This window comes from Pinus tabuliformis, chromosome 4_2 (genome assembly GCF_031772625.1).
Source record: "Pinus tabuliformis cultivar Carrire ecotype Pingquan chromosome 4_2, CPIR1, whole genome shotgun sequence".
In the NCBI taxonomy this organism is placed as follows: Eukaryota; Viridiplantae; Streptophyta; class Pinopsida; order Pinales; family Pinaceae; genus Pinus; species Pinus tabuliformis.
In genome coordinates, this window is record NC_142304.1 from 973,836,872 (window position 1) to 973,856,824 (window position 19,953).

Sequence of the window (19,953 nt, forward strand, 5' to 3'; positions counted from 1 at the left end):
TGCAATGGTATGTACTAGACTAGACATTTCACATGCAGTGGGAGTATTGAGCAGGTTTATGTCAAAACTAGGAAAGGAGCATTGGACAATAGTGAAGCATGTTTTCAGGTATTTGTGTGGCAATAGTGATTATGGTTTGTGCTACCAAGGAAGACTGGGGTTGGATAGAATGTTGGATATTCGTGGCTTTGTTGATGCACACTGGGCTGGAGATATGGATCAGAGAAGATCTACAAGTGGGTGTGTGTTATAGAAATTTTTGTGCCTCGCGACATGGAGCATGAAATGTCAATAATTACAGGGATCCTCAGTCCCTAAACATGTTGTTCTTACCCCTAAAAGAACAAGGTCATCAAACAACAACACTTCCAATCAGTTCTCCACCTGAAAACACTTCAAAACAGGCTATTTTTGGATCATGTCAGCTGCTCCACTGAGCATCTGCGCTGGAATGCAATTGCTCCTCCTTGTACCTGCGCTGGAAGTCAAATCTAATGAAGGCTACCTGCGCTGGGCGAGATTGGCCAAGTGGCACAGTCATTCTGCAAGGTGTCAACTGCCCAGGAAGCTTCCAAACTGACACTTGGTTCATGAGATTCGCCCTGTGATGAGTAAGAGGTACTTGATCACCATGTGTAAGCAAGGATCTCCAAGTGGACTCAAGAACTTAAGATTAACTGAAGAGGGAGAGGACACTAGTCAACTCTATGCCAGCCTCAAGCTGACTCATCCTCTCTTCTTCTCTCCTATATATAGAGCTCTTCTATGAGGTCTAAGGAGGCTGGAATTTTGTGTAAAGCAAGGAGGTGCTGTTGGTTTACAGTTAGAGCTACTGGGTGATTGTTTTACTAGAGGTGAAGAGGAGAGTTCTTGCTGCTGGGGAGGTGCTGCTGGATTGGAGCCATCAATGGTTGTAACCTTCTCAGAACCCTGTTACTTCTATCAATAAAGTTTTGCATGTTCTCCTATATACTTGTATTGCATTGATGTATTGTATTTACTTGTATATTTGATTCACTCTAATCCATGCATCAGTTATGAGTACATGTATCTTGTAGTTTCCTCTCTTGTTTTTTGCAGGATCTGTGTGTAGCTGGACCGGCCAAGAGAGCAAGGAGCTGGGAACAAGAGACAAAGAGAGAGGATAAGGATCGACTAAGCGAAAGACACCAGGTTGGTTAATCTTTTCTTCCTTCTCTCTGTACTTTCATAAAGGAAAATATCAAAGCTTTACTTTCAGTTGTTGCTAAAGACTGTCACCTTTAGAGTAGGGATAGGGTCATCCGCGTCGGATACTTTTCCCCACAACAAACTGGCGACTCCGCTGGGGAGCCTAGTATCTTGTTGGTGTTTGTAGTATTTTGCTATTCATTTCTTGAAGGAAAGAGTACCAAATCGAAAAGCTTTTGACTATATCAAAAGCGAAGTAGAGGGACTGCTACTCTTGCTCATTTGCTGAGCAAATTCAAGATTTGAAGAGCTTATCTACAAAATACTCTTTACTCTTTGTGATAGCTTTTCATCCTCTTGATCATCCCTTAGCCTGTACTTGACCTATAGCTTTTTATTTCAGCAAAAATAGTGCATTTTTGAGCTTTTTATGACCCGGAATTCCTTGTAAACGCAACTCTCGTGTCTCAGTGCAGGCTGTCCACAGGCAGTCTGCATTCCAGCGCAGGTACTCCCTTCGGGAATTAAACTGAGAATCAAACTGACAGACTAGAGCCTGCGCTGGTCCAGTTAGCTAGTGTCTTGCTAAAGTTTCCCTTTGTGTCTGAGCCCTGTTTTCACTGAATTTTTTGCTGATTGCTTGCTGGTCATTGTGCTTGCTGTAAACCATTCTCCTTGACATTATTCTGCCTCAGTTGTGTGATGAAACTGTGAATGTTCTTTCAGTATTTCTTGTTTCAGTTACAGTTTCCCATTGTGAAAAGCGAACCAGTATAGCTGTGGCCTCTTAGATCCTGAACTGTAAAAGTGTCTTTGTGATCTTAAGAGCTAGTTTTATTACTGTTCATGGCTGTTTGAGTGTGTTTGTTTTTCATTTTATGGTTTGGATCTATACATTTCCTGTGTTTAAACAAGTCGATCATAAGGTGTCTTTTTGATTATTGGACAAGCTTGTTTATTTCTACTTGAAATTAGATTCAAAATTATACAACAGTGTCCTTTCTGTCTTACATCAACATTAAGGATAACGAAAAGAAATAAATGCATTGTGCATTTTGCATTTGGCTGTGTGCTTGACGATTTAGGAAAATGTGCATTTTAGTGTGTGTTCTATGATCTGTGGAAAAAGTTGTGTCTTTCTTTTCCCTCAGTAGATTAAGGTTTTCAAAGTTGAAAGATTGAAAAGATTTGCTTCTCATCTTAGATTGCATATAGGAAGTTGTATATATACATCTCGTGGCGACCCTGAAAGGCAAACTGTTAAGCAAGATCAACATTAAAATAAACTCAATTTACATAACAACGCTTTGGAATTTAACGCAAACATCTAGAGGTCTAGGTAGAGACGTGTTCCGGCGTCGTTAAACATAGTGACTGTCGATCTCTACGAAGGTGGGTGATTCCTCCTGAGAGTCGGTGGCACTAACACGGACTTGAGCTCCCGCGTACCGTCGCGTATATTGGGAGACCCCTATAGGCTTTTATCCTTTATCCTTAGGAAACCGTGTCGGCCGCCCTACTGATCGCGATGCAGTGAACACAGCATTCACGAAGATCGACCACCTGTACCGTAAAACGTATTCTGTGGTTTCGCGAAAGGTTTGGCACACCCTCTGCCTAGATCTCCAGAGCAGTTTCTTTTGGCCTTTTTCAAACTCTATAACAGAAAAAGTCCAACCGAGCATTTGTCACTTCGGGCTCGTTAATACATCGAAGGCGACTAGAGTCATCTTTAGCTTTTTCTCGACTCTTAAAACATGAAAAAGCAAGTTTGTGTCTAAAAGCATCGTTAATAAAATTTATTTTAAGCGTAACATAATCACCTGTTATTCCCACGTTGATCTTTCGGTTGAAAAGTATGGAGCCCACCAACCAAGGAAGTAACCTTGGCGGAAGTCCAAATCCCTTCTCCTCTTGGGGAGATGTTAGTGCACCTCATATGGCTACATTGTCACTTCCAGGATTGACAACCGGCCTCCCTATATGGCTCTTTTCAACTAATGTAGTCCAGATCGCCACTAATCCTGAGCAGTCGAATCAACAGTCAGAACAATCTAGAACTACCCACCAGCCTTCCACTTCTTATGATACTTCCTCTGATCCTTCATCTTCGCAAGGTAGAGTTGGCAAAAGTCAGCCTCCCAAGGAGAAGAAGGAAAAGAAGAAGAGAGAAAAGAAGCAGAAGGAGCCTCTGGCGAAGGCGACTGGGGGCAAGCAGAAGAAAGCTGACAAAAACCCACACACTGCACCGACCGGGCCTAAATCGCCATGTGTCATTTGCAAAGGGATCCACTTCCATTGTGATTGTCCTTGTATTCCCCGGATACTAAGGGACTGGTCCCCAAGGTTGCACAATCCGGTAGCATCAACCTCTGATTGTCATGTTGATTGCATTCCGTCAACTAACGAGAGTGAAGGACGAAGAAGGGGACCAAGATCACCCTGTCTATTGTGTGAAGGCAATCATGCCATCCACAAATGTCCATTCTTAGATGAGGCAAAGAGAGTTTTGGAAGATCGCCCGGTTTCACCGTTGCAACTTCCTCCTGGATACCGAAAACTCGCGCCTAATCCCTCGATGGTTGAAAATCCAGTTGACCCGCTCAAGTGGTCAGCTGAAGTGTCGGTCATTGAAAATGAACCTACTGAATCTAGACCAGACGAAAGTCTAAAGGTCGAAACGGCAGTTGACCCGGTTCTTCCTTCAGAGGTTCTATCGTCCAATGACTCCGTCATTGAAGACCCGTCTTCAAATGACACCGTCGCCGAAGAGTCATCTTCATGTGACACCCTCACTGAAGAGAATAAGGATGACACCATCCAGGTTCTTTTCATCAACACTGACTCCGATGAACGTCAGGGCAATGTGCCCATTCCTTTATCGCAGGAAGGAACATCATCAGAGTCATATCCGGCCGTATATTCGGTCCCACCACCAAGCAACCTGGTTGTATCCTTTGATTGGAATCAACTAGGCAGACCCCGGTTACCAGCCAGTATACCATTCAGAATCATTGTCCAGATCTATAGAATGATTATGGCTGGTACTATCATTGATGAAGGGGCGTCTGTGAGTATCCTTTCCTCTGTTGCTTGGAAAGCACTGGGTTCCCCAGCGCTTTTACCTGAGTTGAGAAATCTCTCAGGTTTTGATAAAGGAACCAGTCAACCATTAGGAATCCTCCCCAATGTACCTGTTACATTGAAAGGGAAGACCGTTAATATAAACGTGATGGTTGTCCAAGGACCCTTGGATTATAACCTACTCCTTGGATGCGACTATATTTATTGCATGGGAGCGATAGTCTCCTCACTCTTTAGAGTAATGTGTTTTCCGCACGAAGGAAGGGTGGTCAAGCTCGTAGACCAACTTTCGTTTCCGGGATCTCGCATCGCAAATAGTCAAATACCATTCCTAAATGGTCTGTTCACTCAAGATTCACCTCCACCCCCAGTCCTCCTTCCCGATGAGTGCGGGTGATTCGGAAAGAAAGACTAGGACCCAGGGGGCATGCACCCTGGTCTGCTTCGGGCAGAAGAAACCCCGGGTATAAGGAAGAATTTCCGCAGAAGAATATGACTAGTCCGTACCCCGTCCGTGGAAGGAAGTGGGGTTGTTCTGGAATAGTGTTCTTTTGTTAAAGTTATGTGTTTGGCAAAAGAGTCATTCACCTTTGTCTAAAAAAGTGGGCAATGCCCAAGTAGGAATTCCCTTATCGCGACGAATAGTAACCATCTTTGAATTCAAGCCTCGCCCATTAAAACATATGTTTTGAAGGATAAGCAGGGGCAGCCTACAAAGTAGGGGACTATATTGTTGTGACAGAGGGTAACCATCTTTGGACAACCCAATGATAGACACCGCCGAAGAAAGAGATTGATTTGCGGCAGCGAATAGAACCCTCTTCGGATAATAAGAAAGAGGCAAACCTCATTGAGAAAGGGGCAGCCTCGAAATTCTACCCTATACCTGGGGGCATGCGAAATTTTGGAATGCAAGCAAGGGACGACTATTTATTTTTTAAATTTTTAGGTCCTCCCTTTAAACCTGTAGGTCTAACCCTTTAAACTCGTAGGATTAGCCGTTTCCGACCTTGCATGAAGAAAGCCTGTGGGGCAAAGGTAAAATTTGCCAAAATTGGAGCATAGCTTTGTGAGATAAAGCTCCTTAAAAAATAGTTATCTCATAGGAGGCGTTCTTATTATGACTGGTATATCGAGCAGTTTTAGCATATAGTTCATGCTCGTTAAAAAATAAACGCAAAATTCGAGCAGTTTTATGACTGAATTTATGCTCGTTAAAAAATAGAAAAGTGTGAGCAAAAGTTTCCCCCAGAGTTCAAGCTCATGGAAAAAATGAACATATCCCGGTAAATAACCTTTTGAGATTGTAAATTCATCAGCCATAAGAACCTTGATCGTGTTTTCATCCATCACCTCCACTTTTCATTTGGCCGATCATTCACTTCCATTTGTGTGTTTACCTCTTTTGAGAAACAGCTGCGAAGAGTGATTTCACCTAGCCATCCTCGTGACACTGCCGTGATTGGAAAATTCCAACCTGTACCTGGAATCTGCTGCTATCCCTGTTTATCACTCGTTCCTCAAAAGACGAGTCTTCTTTGAGCTCTTTTCACTGACTCGTAAAATATGAAAAGTTTGCCGAGTTTTGGCCTTCCAGCTCGTTAAAAGACCGGAACGCTATCCCTCCTCTAGATTTTAATCTTTTTGGACCTGAGGGATTATTGCACAAAAGGATCGAGCGCTTGTCTTGTTCGGCTCGTTAAAAGTACTGAACAGCCATCCCTTCTGTATTGTTTTATACTTTTTCGGACTTAAGGGATTAGCTGACGAAAAAGGGATTATGGAGTTAACTTTCTGCACCTTTTTAGACTCTCTAAAAATGAAAAGGACCGAGTTTTACTTGTTGTTAGACTCGTTAAAATGATTAAATAGCGACAAACTTGTCTTTAGACAAGAACGAGTTTCCCTATCGCTAGGCTCGTTAAATCATAGCGATAGGCTTTCCCGAAGGGCAGGTTATAGAACAAGCATATGTTATCCTCCTCAAGCTTGACAAAAATAAAGAGGTACTGGTCAGAAATGACTGGGGAAAAATTGGGAGAACATCAAAGTTTAATGGTAGCAAGTCACTCTTGAACATGACACTTTTCCTCCGTACCACATCGGGTTGGGTTGTTTCATTCACCGGTCTCATCGCCATGGTCCTCGCCAAACCATCCACATTTGGGGTAATGCTACCGATCCATCGCATCAGTGTCGTTATATGTTCAAGAGGGGTCATTCTGAAAGTGTCAACCGTGTCCCATCCACTGCCATACATTATCCTTCATCCATTCATGATCGCCACCCTGAATCATATGTCACAGTTTATTTTCACCTCCACTAAAATCATTAGCTCCGTTCCGTGTCATTGATGTGGGATTCATTAAGGCCCTCCTTTGACGGATCGCTTCTTGTCGACTTCAGCTCATTATCCAAGAAGTTGATCTAGGAACACCCCCATCAGTACTTTGAAGCTTGCATGCCTCAATGGCAAGTTTCTCACTTCCGGCGACAGGTATACATCAATGACCTTCGACCAGAAGATTTTGCGTGGCGTTCGACGCCAAGTCCTTTATTCACGCCACGTGAATTGTACTGCAGTACCTTGAGGGTCATCGTCATTATTGGTGATTCCTCTCGCGCTTGTTAACGGTTTTCATTATTGACCGGTAATCAAGCGATGTCTTTCCATGTTCGACTTCAGCGCAATTCTCACATGGATCGACTTGTACTTAGAGTGAAGATCGAACGAGTTTGAAGACCCCGGATCTAGTTTCATCCATCCGGGCTGCGATATACATTCAGGAAATATAAAAGCATTTGCCATGTACATCATTGCAGCAGATGATCATCCTATTCAAAGGATGATAATTTCAGCAGAAAATTATCAGTCTACCTTCAGACGATCGTCTGTCATATGTACCAAAATGTATTTATAAAAGCTGAGCATGGGAATGCCCGCCTCAGCTAGATCATGAAAATAGAATGAAAAATAATGTATTGTATTGTATTGTATTGTATTACAGGGCGCCTCCTCAACACTGGAATGAACTTCGGACCCTCTAGATAAAGCATTTCACCCGATAAACGGCCTCATACTTTAGGGGGCAACTGTTATAGAAATTTTTGTGCCTCGCGACATGGAGCATGAAATGTCAATAATTACAGGGATCCTCAGTCCCTAAACATGTTGTTCTTACCCCTAAAAGAACAAGGTCATCAAACAATAGCACTTCCAATCAGTTCTCCACCTGAAAACACTTCAAAACAGGCTATTTTTGGATCATGTCAGCTGCTCCACTGAGCATCTGCGCTGGAATGCAACTGCTCCTCCTTGTACCTGCGCTGGAAGTCAAATCTAATGAAGGCTACCTGCGCTGGGCGAGATTGGCCAAGTGGCACAGTCATTCTGCAAGGTGTCAACTGCCCAGGAAGCTTCCAAACTGACACTTGGTTCATGAGATTCGCCCTGTGATGAGTAAGAGGTACTTGATCACCATGTGTAAGCAAGGATCTCCAAGTGGACTCAAGAACTGAAGATTAATTGAAGAGGGAGAGGACACTAGCCAGCTCTATGCCAGCCTCAAGCTGACTCATCCTCTCTTCTTCTCTCCTATATATAAAGCTCTTCTATGAGGTCTAAGGAGGCTGGAATTTTGTGTAAAGCAAGGAGGTGCTGTTGGTTTACAGTTAGAGCTATTGGGTGATTGTTTTACTAGAGGTGAAGAGGAGGGTTCTTGCTGCTGGGGAGGTGCTGCTGGATTGGAGCCATCAATGGTTGTAACCTTCTCAGAACCCTGTTACTTCTATCAATAAAGTTTTGCATGTTCTCCTATATACTTGTATTGCATTGATGTATTGTATTTACTTGTATATTTGATTCACTCTAATCCATGCATCAGTTATGAGTACATGTATCTTGTAGTTTCCTCTCTTGTTTTGTGCAGGATCTGTGTGTAGCTGGACCGGCCAAGAGAGCAAGGAGCTGGGAACAAGAGACAAAGAGAGAGGATAAGGATCGACTAAGCGAAAGACACCAGGTTGGTTAATCTTTTCTTCCTTCTCTCTGTACTTTCATAAAGGAAAATATCAAAGCTTTACTTTCAGTTGTTGCTAAAGACTGTCACCTTTAGAGTAGGGATAGGGTCATCCGCGTCGGATACTTTTCCCCACAACAGTGTGTGTTTAACCTATTTGGAGGTGCAGTTAGTTGGATGAGTAAGAAACAATCTATAGTGGCACTATCAACTGTAGAGGCAGAATAGATGGCAACCACTCATGCAAGTAAGGAAACATTTTGGTTGCATAGATTGTGTTCAATTATGGGGTTAGTATAGGGAGCTATAAGGATAGACTATGACAGCCAAAGTGCAATTTTCTTGGCAAAGAACCCCGCATATCATTCAAAGACAAAGCACATTGATGTTCAGTATCACTTTGTGAGGGATATGATAGAAGAAAAAAAGGTGTTGCTAGTAAAGGTGGACACTTTGAAGAATACTGTAGATGCATTGACAAAATCTATGAGCTCTGAGAAGTTCTCTTGGTGTAGAGAATCAATGGGAATTGCAGGGCTGTATAAATGACTAAGCTCTGTTGTGGCCCCCTATGGAAAGAATATCTTCACGCACTGTAGACTAGTGTGACAATAGAATTGAGAGCGCGGGAGCAGCGTGCCCTCAATTTAATCAACGAGTACATGGTGAACAATGAGAAAATGTTCTCTGAAAAGATAGAGGCCCTAAAGGGAAAGGAAACGATCCAAGCACAGAATGCCCAGCTGCCGGCCGCAGTGTTAGAAGCATGCCACATAGTGCTGGAGTTGCACATACTTGAGGAGGCACCGCTCGAGGCCAAGATCTAGAAACTTGTTGCAGGTGTTATCTCAAAATCAGGCCCTGAAAGGCTGCAGACCAGGAAGATCTCAAGTAACTATTTCAAACTTACTTTAGGCTGAGGCTTAGCCTCCCCAACCTGAGAGGGCTCTCTCAAAGGTTTAATGATTTTTGATTATGATCAAGATGGCTAAATCTTGTGAAACAAATAAAAATGAGAATGGTGGAAACACAACTAGAAATTATCCATTGGGCTTATGGAGTCAGATATGATTCAGTATTAACAGTAGGGTTGGCTTTGCGTAGAAGTCAAGGCATTCCGATTTCAACATATGTAGAACACACCAAACACATAGAAGGCCAGTACAATTTACGAGTATATGAAGGAAATTATAGCACTGTTAGTGATTTCTAAGTAATCACATACTCATAACACTGTAGATAACATGAAAAGACAACAAAAGAAATTCATCACATTGAATTATTTATGATTCTTGAGAAGCATAAGCCAGTGCTGTATTACCAAAAAAGAGAGTCTTTTACATAAGCCAAATATCAAAGCTTTTTTCAATAAATTTCCAACCCTGAGCACATTGCTCTCTCTCCTATATATAGAACTCTTTACAAAGCTGAGATTTCTACTCCTATGTGAGGGAAACTCGAATTCTGCTTGCTATGACACCTATTCAACTTTAACTACTTATTAAATGCAACAAACTGCTCACTAGATTTTTTAGAAGCCTAAGACAAATAGGAGTCTAACTCCATATCATGCTGGTAATGGAATTAATTACAATCAAATCTAGTTCCCTGACAAGTGGTCTCCTTCAATTTAGTTGTGGTGGATGTTTGAAGCTCCTTACTGGTCCTTAATTTCTTATCCCTTTACCTCTACTGAGAAACAAGAAACCGCCTCTGTTTTTATGCTTTTGGTTTCCTCAAAGATATTCGGAAGTAATTAACCATGTTGATCTTCTTGAATTAGTCAACAATTCATTGGAGTGCCACATCCTTCATTTTTTGTAAACCTTTCTCATGTATATGTGTGATGAAAAAAACTTCTTTAACTCTGATTGAAAAGTCTTCAAAATTTGGTCGACTGAACTTTAATTATGAAGCTACAGCAGTTTCGTAGCGCGCTACGAAACTGCTGTGCATTATGCATCTTTATCAGCAGTTTCGTAGTGCACTACGAAACTGCTGTGTAATCACAAAACACAGTTTAACATCCAAATCTAACTGACTTGAGCCTCTTTTATCTTGACATATCCCTTTCAACTGCCCTGAAGCTATCAAAACTGAGTGGAGATGTCTCATTCTTCAAGAAACTGTAACAAGGAAAATCATCAAAACTTTGAATGTAACCTTACTTGCTGTGTGGTTTCCTCAAGGAGATCTTTCCCACTGCCTTAGTTGCAGCTTCAACTCTTCAATTTGCTTCTTCATGACTCTGACCCCAACTCTCAGCTTTGTATTGACCTTTCTGATGAATTGTGCTTCCTTTATTGCAGGGACAGTCCAGCTACGGAATTGAACATTACAGTCGACCACCTTGGGTATTTGAAATGTTTTGTCCTCCCACCGAGCTTGCATTTGGTTAAAATAAGCTTCCTTGATTGCATGTTTCCTTGAGGCTTTCTTCAATCTAGCAATTTCAAGGTTTTCCAATTCCAACTTCCTTTTCAACTCTTCAACACTATCTTCTTCTTGAAGGGTAACTGCTTTACCTTTATCTTTTCCTTCATGAGACTGTGTTATCTCCTCTGTTTCATCTGCTTCTAGCAGTATCTCATGTATTTGTTTGAAATTCCTCGTTATGGGTCTTCTTGGCTTAAAGACAAATTGAGCAACCTGATCATCAAACTTGAGTTTTTTCGAGGCTTTGATTCTCTTAGCCTTGTATTTTCCTGAATCTTTCAAATCTGCTTGAACCAGGGGAGATTCTTCAATATCAATGGCTTGCAGTAAATCATTCAAGTCTCCCTTTGAAACAAGGCTTTCCTCAATAATCACTGACTTGCCTTTTTCTTTAGCTACCTGGCTCCTAGTCCTTCTTCTCTGGACTACTTCACCTGTGCTTGATTCATGTGCACCTTCTTTGATCTTAGTTTTCTCTTTAAGGGACTGCTTGGGTGTATCTTGGATAATCAATGGCTTGGTGGGTTCCCTTACTTGTTTCCTAGCCTTCAAATTTGCAAACCTCTTGGATCTTGTTTCTGCCTGATGACCAATTGTTGTTGGAAGATCTTTTGCAGCTTGAGGACTGAGACCAGTCTCGTTCTTGAAACCAGACATGAATATGAATGTGGGCCAGTCCCTACCAACTCTCTGGAGTTCATGTAGAATGATTAACTTAACCAGGCCGTGGTGAAACAATGAGGTCTCACAGGCTTCTTTCCTTAGCTGCACCTTGTCACACATTTTGCTTAGGCTATGAATAAGTAGAAAGGTAAATCAAAGGATATCTTTCCTGTAAAATGTAGCAGAAGCTTGAAATGATATGAATACACCTTATTATATCTCCCTTCATAGGTAAGGTACCTCTGTATGCAGGTAAGAAAATTGGTATATGAGTCCTTGACATAATTTCTAGGCACGGACTTGTTTAAATCTGAGTCAATGTACTCCGCTTTAGAAATTCTTTGCAGGGGTCCATATCAAATTTGAAATTTTTAAACCAACTTTCTTGTCCCCTTGGAATCTCAGTAACTGTGGATATTACCTTTGGTGAAATTTGCAATTCAAGCATCCCAACCTTTGAATTCAGTCCCGTGAAATTCAAGGCAAATTCCTTGGTGATTTGTGCATGACCTCCCTGGAGTTTCTCGCAAAAATTCCAACATCCAACCTGATTGAATGCATGCTCAACTTCTTTGTTTTTCAAGATAATGTTTAGACCTTCAGTTTCATTCCTTAAACATCTGCCTAACCTGTGCTCTTTTCTTTCTACAGATCCTTCCATGAGACTTCAGCGTAATGAAGGTTTAAAATACTGGCACTGCTCAATCCTCGATCCGTGCCTCGCTTGATGCACAATGCATTCAAATTGAACGCTTACAGATATCCCTCATGCAATGAATACAATCATAATTATGACTGTGAATGTCTGGCTATTCTTGGAACTTGCAATCTGAGAGTACCAAGGTACCTAACGACTCTAATGATGCAGATAAGCGGTTGGACATGATAGGCGAGGTGTATAAGATGACAGTGGATGATGCAACCATAACTGGATCTGACAGATATGACAGTTAGAAAATATTTGCTACAGATTGCACGAATCTACGATTTTGTAGCACAGCCAGTGTAAAAACTGGGTTATGCACTACAAAATCACCTAGACAGGGTTTCTGCGCTACGAAATCACCTAAACCTTTTTGTAACACATGAGAACTTTGAAACGAGTTTCGACATATGATATTCATGTGAGATATGAGACCAATAATAGACTAAAGTAGAGAATTGACCTCTTTTGACATACCAACAAGACTCTTAACAAGACTCCTATTTTGACTCTTTAGACTCTAAAACAAGATGAAAAGACTAGACCCAATAACTGACACCAACCTTTTGACCAACTTAAAAATTTGATGTTCAGAATTTAAAATATTTTTTCTTAAGTGATAACAGCGGGCATCTGCTATGCTAAGGCAGATGTAGCCAGAGTTTAGTTCGAGCTTAATATGAAAATCATTGAACTAGAGCTTAAGTCACAACCTTCGACTCTTCCAGAAGTTAGGGAATAATGCGAAGCTGTTGTCAAGGAAGGGATAGCTACTGTGGATTCCGCAGTGGCTGTTTGTACAACTTTGTTTGAACAGGTCATGAAAGTGGTGACGAGCCTGCAGGAGGATCCCATCGTGCAGATATTGAATATTGAGATCTGCGAGCTCTACCAACAGTATGGCGAAGTAAGGGCAACGACGCACACCATTTCTACAACAAAGAGCTGCACCAAATTGCAGGATGCAAAGCAACTCCTTTCACAAGTGGAAGTCGTGTAGGAAAAGGAAGCAATCCTTAAGACCAGGTTTGGTGCTTTGTTGGATGAAGCCTACCTAATCTCGGCCAACATATAGGAAAAGTTGGCGAACTTGTAGCTTACGCAACAGAATATCAAGCGAGCCGGTGAAGGACCAACCACAAAACAACTGGTGGAGCAAGCCAAGTAGGCAGCCATGCAGAGAGTGGTTGAAGTAGAAGTTGTACAGGAGTTGGGGGATCTTCGCAGCAAGATCACCACACCAGTTGAGTGACTCGAGGGTGGGTCACAACATTTGTGTTGGGGGCCTATTGGGATGAGGTCCCCTGGGGTAAGTTTTGGGGCAAAAGCCCAAGTTTTGTTGTAAAAAGATGAAAAGTCTCTCCAAATTGTGGTCATGGAGTGCGTAGCTAGTTAAGACTCAAAAAGGGATTTTACCCTCCTTTATGTAAATTTAAGTCAGCTTTTGATATCTACCCATGGTCTGTAGACCATGGGATTGAATAAATAAGTGTGTCTTAGAGAGTCCAAGGAAAGGAAGAAGAAGTCTAAAGGTACGAGTAGAGAAGCCTAGTGCAGAGATATAAGTCTTAGAAGAGGGTAAGGCTCTATAGTTGAGTGTGCAGAGGCCTAGAGTAGTGTCTGCACCTGAGTGCACAGACCCCTGCAACTGAGTGCACAGGGAAGTATTGAGTCTGTAAACCTATATTAAAGATCAATAAAGAATATTATTGTAGAAATTTTCGTGTTTTAGCTCTTTACTTCTGTTATGTATGATTGTGATATATGCTATGATGGAATGATGTATGTATAAAATAATGATGTATTGATGCATGAATTTAATTGATCCATCTTATTATTTGAACACAATTAATATCAAGTGATTACGCGAAGATCATAGCACTGTCTGTTAAAGTTATCGAAAACTTAGGTGGATCTGAGTAAATACTGGTTTAAAAGTAATCTATGGTGCATGTAAGTAGATAATTTTCTTGTTCAAGGTCTACAAAAGCCAGTCATAGACCTTTGCGGAGGTCTAGAGGCTAGTTTAAGGAAGTTACTTCCATAATCCATAAGCGCTTAAAGATCTACGCAAAGGCAGATCTAGGTCACAGAAGGACAACACACTAATCTTCGGGTGTAGAAACTTGGTTCCATCATCCCCCCATACTACTTCGGATGAGACTTCAGTCCATGCACCATGGATTGATGTCGAAAGGGCAAGTAGTGCAGGGATTTGTTTGGCGCAATTAACTCTAAACCTGGGTCAGGACCCCCTAAGCCAACAACGTCGCAGGACACTTTGGTGTGGAGAAAATTGTGGCTATACTACAAATGTAATTTTATTTGCCAAAACTCCGATTGGATGTTGGGAAATATATCAGATCCTACACTTCCTACATCATCACCAAGCTAACGATTAAGAAGAAATTCATGTACACTCCTCTGCTTCCTCCCAGCCAGCCTTGGGAATCCATATCCATGGACTATATGTCTGGCCTCCCTTCTACCAAGCATGGTAATGGCTATATATTTGTGGTCGTGGACATATTTTATAAGATGGCTATATTTTCGGCCTGCAAGAAGAGTATCACAGCAGAGGACACTCCCAAACTATTCTTTGAATGTGTGTGGGTGCATTTTGGGATACTGTAAAACATTATATCAAATAGGGATAGAAGGTTCCTGAGCACATTTTGGTCAAGCCTCTGGACACTATTGGACACCAAACTCACCAATTCGACTACATTCCATCCCTAGATTGATGGCCAGACCAAGGTCGTCAATATGATGATAGTGCACATACTCTGCATGTATAATTGCAAGCATCCACAAACTTGGGATGAGAGTCTTCCCTATGTGCAACACAGTTATAACAGAGCTCTCCATAGCTCGACTAGTCACAATCCCTTTCAAGTGGGTTTATAATTTCAACCATTGTGTCTAATTGATGTTGCCATGCCTCATATGACTACATAGACATAATCCACATGTGTGTTTTCCGAGGCTGATAAGGAAACTATATTTATTGAGTGCATCCAACACATCCGATAATAGGTTCACGAAATCTTGCAGAAGTCAAATGCCAAGTAAAAGAATCAACATGATCAACATCGGGCGCCACACAAGTTTTAGGTAGGTGACAAAGTTTAGTTTCATTTGCATAAACAACACCTTAACAGAGCCCATAGGAAGCTTTAACCACTCTGATATGGGCCTTACACCATTACTAAGGCTATGGAAGACAATTATTTTGAGCTCAACATTCCCCCATTCCTTGGCCTGCACCTAGTGTTCAATGTGGACCACCTTCGACCATACTTCCCACCATTACTAGACACATCAGACAATGCAAAAGAATTCACACCAACAGAGTTAAACCCAAAATGCACGGAACAAGCCACAACTGATTGGATCATGGACACACAGATCAAGAACACCCACCAGTAGAGGATCCAACTATATTAGGTTGTCAAAGCTAGCTAACTCCTGCACCAAGGCAAGTGGCCTACCAGGGACCAAGTTCATGAGAAGTTTCCCCACCACATGAAGGCACTCAATGTAATGGGGACCATTGCTTCCTAAGGGGGGAGGAATGATCCAAGTGGATATTGGTTGCCACTTTCCTATTCTGCTTGGACCCCCACCACTGTCTCTTTTAGTTTTTCAGTTTCCTTACATGTAGCACAATTTACTATTTTTGATAGTTTTTTGGGTCCTGAACTTCTGGAGTTGTTTTGAGGCCCTAACTGATGTTTTTTTTGGGAAAAATGGGACTTACATGAAATGTTGACTACTATTTTACATATAAAGTTGTAGGCCTTAGATATTTATTTGTAATGAGGCATTGTGCACGTCAAACATATATCATATGCCAAAGTTACGACCCCGTGAAGTTGATGTACCAATTTACCCAAACATGGCCCATAGTTTTGGCACTTCATCTCCTAGGGTTAGGTTTTTGGATGTTTATGGTTTTCCATTGTTTCTAAATAATAAATAGCCTTTGAGCCTCATTGTAACACAATTCAGAAGCATGTAGCTAACACATCTCATCTCAGAGATAAGCTACGATCACCCGAGCTAGTTTATTTCCATTATGATTGTAAGCATATTTTAGTATTTGATATTAATCAAATAAAGTGTTATTTTTGCTGCATCTCTATATTTATGGGTATTTCTGTAATTTGTTGCATTCCTATTTAAGTTCAGATTAGTGGTATTAGAGTGGTATTCTCTTTCTCTTTTTTTCTTTGCATGTCCATAATGAGGTTAGGATATAAGGAGTTAGGGCTCGAAATGGTCGAACCTTACAAAACCAGCCTCGCAAATCCTGAAGATCTCCCATGGAGGAAGAGAAGAAAGAATAAGTGGTAGGATATCCTTTCAAAATATTTCTCGAATAAGCTCTCGAGCAACAGAGGAATGTGATGATGGACAAATTTTCCTAGATCCTTCACTGACTACCCAAAGGCGACACATCTCCTTCCAGTATCTACTCTGTAAGTTCCACACCATTTAAGGTACAAGTTAACTTTGACATCCCCATATTTGAAGGTCAGATAGATGCAAAATCTGTAGATAAATGGTTAAATATGCTAGAAGGATATTTTTCTGTTCATGATTTTTCCAGTTGGGAAAATATTACTTTTGCAGTTCTCAAATCCACCCCCACATCAAGGACTAGTGGGAAACCTACTATGAGGATAAGGAAGGAATTACACCCTCTCTATTTTTAGCTGCACCCACTTGGAATTCATTTCAAGATGACCTCGAGGAGCAGTACTACCCTGTCAGGAGCTATGAGGATAAATACAAAATGTGGACCACGTTGTGGCAGGGAAGGGACCAAGATGTGCCGAAGTTTGCTAATGCTTTTCATACCCTTCGCATGAAGCTGGGTATTAAGTATTTTGAGTGACATTTGGTACTCAATTACCGTGACTATCTACATAGTTACATCTAGGACGAGACAAAGTTCCTAGATATCTCATTGCTCGGCGTGACATACTGATACAATGTCAAGATTGAGTAGTAGTTTAAACAAAAGAAGCGAGAATTTGGCTTTGTGAATCTGAAGCAAGGGAAAGGCACACCCAAACCATAGAGAAAAGTACAAAGCTAAGGCGGGGCAACCCAGGGCAACCTGCTAAATTTTCAAGCAATGAAAAACACCATGAATATAAAGAAGGACATGGGAAAATGGTGTGAGTTCCATAAGAGCTCCACTCACAACACAAGTGCGTGTTGGGCCAAGCAGTCACTGGTGGTCGAGCTGAAGGCTTCAGAATCAGACACATGTTCTGACTCTGAGTCAGAACCCGACAAGGAGATGGATAGGGAAGCAGATCATTGACACAGAGCCTAATGCCATCATGGCCACCACTAATATCAAGAATAATGAGCCTGAAGATCCAAAGGAGGGGGAATGCCTCTTCCACTCACATATGTGGGTGAAGGGTTCTCCGTTGTAGTTCATTGTTGATAATGGGAGCCAAAATAACCTCATTTCAACAGAGGTCATGAAGCAACTTGGCCTACCGACTACAACACATCTGACGTTGTACACCATCGAGTGGCTTCACCAAGGATGAGGTCTCCACATCATCTAACAGTGTTACCTTCCCTACAACATCAAGCCCTTCACGAATGAGGTATTGTGTGATGTTGCTCCTCTTGAAGTTTGTGATGCATTATTAAGCCAACCAGACTTGTGGAAGCGTCATGCTGTATATGAGTTGAGGCCTCACACTGTTATTATTTCTATGGGTAATAAGTTATAAGAGATACAGGAGGTAGCCCCACCTACCACCATCTCTTTGACATCTTCTAAACAATGCAGTAAGATCATCTCCCATAATGGGAAATTTGTTTTCTTTCTGATTCGCTCTCAAAGTAAGGGGAAGATTGTAGCCACCTCTATGGCCCCTAGGAAGGGTTCCTCCATGCAGTAGAAGCAAATGGATATGGTCATGGAATAATACAGGGAAATCTTCTCCTAACCCATAAGGGTACCTTTGCACTATCAGGTCAAGCATTCGATTGATCAAACTCCCAAATAACCTCTACCTAACAAGCCGATATATCGTTGCTCCATTCTGGAAAATGAAAATATCAAGTGAAAAATCTAGGAGTTACTACAAAAATGGCACATCCAACCAATTTCCTTGCCTTTTGGGAGCCCGATTGTTCTTGTATAGAAGAAGGATGGGACCTGGAGACTCTGCATTGATTATCGGGCACTAAAAAAATCATTATCAGGAATAGGTATCCAATCCCACAGATTGATGACCTTCTGGACCAACTCAAGGGGGCCAATTATTTCACCAAGATCAATATGAAGTTTGGCTATCACTAGGTTCTAATAGAGCCCACAAATGTATGGAAGACAGCCTTCAAATACAAGGAAGGCCTTTTTTAATGGTTGGTAATGCCCTTCGAGTTGACAAATGCCCTTGATACTTTTATCAAGCTAATGGATGACATATTATGTCCCTTTGCCATTTCATTCATGGTTATTTATCTGGATGATATCCTCATCTTCAACAAGAGCTGGGAAGAACACTTGCAACACATTCGACAAGTCCTTCAAACCCTTCGTAGCACAAACTATGTGCCAACTTGGAAAAACACACTTTTTGCATGATCCAGTCCCGACATATTGGTTACATTGTAGACGATCATGGCATGCATGTGGATCTGATTAAGATCCAAGTCGTTTGGGATTGGCTAGCCTCAACCACTCTAACAGAGCTTCACAACTTTTTGTGCCATGCAATTTTTTATCGGAGGTTAATGTTGGGAGTCTCCCATCTCACTTGCCCTTTGAGCTAGATTACCAAGGGCATATCAAGAGCAAAGTTTTCTTGGTCCGAGTCCTAATAGAAGACATTCATTGGGTTGAAGCACCGCCTCTTCTCTACACCGATACTCAAATTGTGGTATATGTAGCAACCATTTGAAATTGAGACAGACGCCTCCGACTATGTTATTGGTGCAGACCTAACCCAACATAGACATTCAGTGGCCTATCATAGTGAGACACTTTCCAATACAATTCAGAATCACCCCACCTATGATAAAGAGATGTATTCCATTATGAAGGCTTATCGGAAATGGAAGAATTACATTCTGGGGAAGGAGATGGTTATGCACAATGATCACCAACTTCTTTAGTTCATACACACACAAGGGAAGTTGTAGAATGATCACCATCAGAAATGGTCTACATAACTGTATTAATTCCACTTGAACATTAAATACAAAAAGGGAGGCACCAATCATGTTGCAGACTGCCTCAGTTGCCCCCCAGTTGCAACACAGACCACTATTCTCAACTCTCCTAGCCATGAGACCTCTGTATGGTTGCAACTATACAAAAATGATCCAGAGTTCACCTCCACATACCTGGTGCTAGTAGATGGGAAGAAAATTCCTGATTTCCACCTCCAGGATGCATTATTATGCTATCTGGGCTACCTTTCTGTTCCTTCAAGCAAGTGTTGGGAGGTGCACTACAATTGTGTCGCATGACACTTTGGTGTGGACAAAAATGTGGTTGTACTACAAAAGTACTTTTATTGGCCAAAACTCTAACTGTATGTTGGGAAATATATTAGATCCTGCACTACCTGCACCATCGCCAAGCCAACCATCAAGAAGCAAGGCATGTACAATCCTCTTCCTACTCTCAACCAGCCTTGGGAATCCATCTCCATAGACTATATGTCTGGAATCCCTTCTACCAAGCATGGTAATGACTGTGTATTTGTGGTTGTGATTTTTTTTTGTAAGATGGCTATATTGGTGGCCTACAAGAAGAGTATCATAGTAGAGGACACTGTCAAACTCTTCTTTGAATGAGTGTGGGTACATTTTGATTCCCGCAAACCATTATAT